Source organism: Dasypus novemcinctus, chromosome 10 (genome assembly GCF_030445035.2).
Source record: "Dasypus novemcinctus isolate mDasNov1 chromosome 10, mDasNov1.1.hap2, whole genome shotgun sequence".
In the NCBI taxonomy this organism is placed as follows: Eukaryota; Metazoa; Chordata; class Mammalia; order Cingulata; family Dasypodidae; genus Dasypus; species Dasypus novemcinctus.
In genome coordinates, this window is record NC_080682.1 from 36,281,216 (window position 1) to 36,283,714 (window position 2,499).

The window sequence follows — 2,499 nt, forward strand, 5'->3', positions numbered from 1 at the left end:
ATCCCTCATGGACTTCTTTATGAAGATCATCCTGAGGAAGAAAACTAATATGGAAGATTAAGGAAATGAAAAATAAATTATTATTTAATATTTCCCCACAGAACTAATTTAATAGCATTTCATTATTTTGTGCTAGGGAAAATTGAAATAGCTTACTTGAGTAAAGTTATGCCAGATGCCACATGCCAATCTGAGACCAACAAACCCTAACTATGGGAATAATATATAAGATATATATAAGATATATAATAATATATGATACATCTGAATTTGAATGATCTCTTTATTAATTATTCCTCAGTGTTGTTTTTGTATGGGTAGACAAAGTCAACAAAATTCAAATCAACCAGGAAATTGAAATGCAATCCTCTTTTGAAATTTAGTCTTTATTCTCACGTGTTAATGATTTCTATTCCCCCTACAGTCAGCTTGCTACAACTGTAGCTTTGGTACTGGATTTGCAAGTAAAGTTCTCCCTCAAGAATTGTCTTTGGTTCTGCTAAAATAAGAGACAAGCATCACGTAAGGGAAAAATACTCTTTTATGGAATCTCTCCCCTTGTTCTTCCACAGCTTATTTGAATAGAGTGAACACCTGATGCAACAGGAACCTATCTGTAGCAGTTTAATATTATTTATGAATTCCAAAAAGAAATATATATTATATTTGTAAACTGATATTTCCTCTGGTGTAATAACCCTTTGATTGTATTAGATTTAATGGAGATGTTTGAATAAATTATGTTAAGATTAGGGCTCTGATCCAAACACGTTATTAGAATGAGACACAGTGTTGAGTCCCAACCCTCTTGGGGATAAAACAGGTGCTTACATGGAAGTAAACACACAGAGAAGCAGATATGTGAGGAGAGAGAGAAGGCTCCATTAGGCATGTCAGAGGCTCCGGGAAGAGAGATCAGCCTGATAGTCTACACCTGACCTTGTAAAGAGGGAAAGAAACAAGCCCCAGGGAGATAGATGACATGTATAACAATCTACAGCTGATATTAGAAGAAGATGGGACCACGGAGTCTTAAGAGGAAGAAGGAAGACATCACCCACCATCTTGCTCCAACAGGTGGGTAATGACTTTGGGTGAGAAAGGACTTCTTAGGATACCTTGAGTAGGACTTTTTGGGGACTTGTGTTGTAAGCTTCTACCCCAAACAAACACCATTTATAAAAGCCAACAGAGTACTGGTACTTTGCATGAGTATTCCTTTAGCTGACTAATACACCATCCAAAAGCAAGACTGAGCAATCAGGTTTTATCTCTCAAGAAATTCAACACATGACTCAGCTTCTGTAGCAGATGTTAATTGACCCTTGTTAAACAATGGAGTCATATGGAATATGTATGTAATACTAGAAATACCTATGTAGTACTAGAAAAACCTAGTATAGCTTAAATATTAAGGCATTTTACCAGACCCTATAATGTTAAAAAAATTCAGTGTAACTCTTGCTCAGGTCAGGAGGCATGCAGAGCGACAGCTTTATCATTAATCAGATTTAGTGTCACCAAAAATGCATAATTATACACTCCCTCCCTGGATATCTTTAATTGCATCGATCCTTATCTATATTTCACATCCATATCACTCCCATCCTCATCATCCCAAGATTACCCAACCCCAGATGCCATGCATATTTTAAGATTAACTGAGAAAGTGAAAACTAATTTTTCTGGACTCTTCTTAGACATCTCACCCTAAAGATTAATTTTGTTTCAACCAGTAAAAAGCTTGAGAAAAACTCTTAATGGGGAGGCTGGTTTGAGCTTGTATATCTCTGGTCTCCTGCTGGTGAATAAACTCACTTTTACAACTTAGTCTGGTTCATTGTGTCTTTCTATTCTGCTGTGCCAAGCAAATGAACCCAGCCTCTTCACCTACAGTCTAGGTTCTAATAATACACTATCGCTGCACCTCCTGAGCCCTGACTTTTGTTTTTCCTCTATATTCACTGAGATCAATATACTAAAAATAAACTTTTTTTCACTTGAAATAATTTAAAGAAGTCTTTTTTCCTAATCTCTAGATATTTTTCTCTTCTTTCATGAATGTTCAAGGTTTGTCAAAGCATTGTGTAAGTGGCAAGAAATCTGATAGTTAATTTGTTTCTTCTCTTTCCTTCTTTCTTTTGATTATTACATTCTGAGAAACATAAATTCAACTCTCTTTAATTTCCATAGAAAGACACTGAATAGTGAACTCAGAGTTGTTGAATGTTCAAGGGTGGAAACATGGTTCCCTGACCCCCATTTTAATACTTTTTCTATTGCAGTACATTAAGTCTGTCATACCCGGTCCACTCCCCATAAATTTTTGTCTAAGACTATTTGATTTCTTTCTTCAACCTGAATTTGTTTAATGTTTTCTTTTTCATCAGAAACTACAACCAATCTGTTCAACATATTCCTCATGACATTTTTTACTTCCTTATTCCTGAAAATGTAGAACACAGGATCAAGTAAGGGAAGAAGGATGGTGCAAAACAT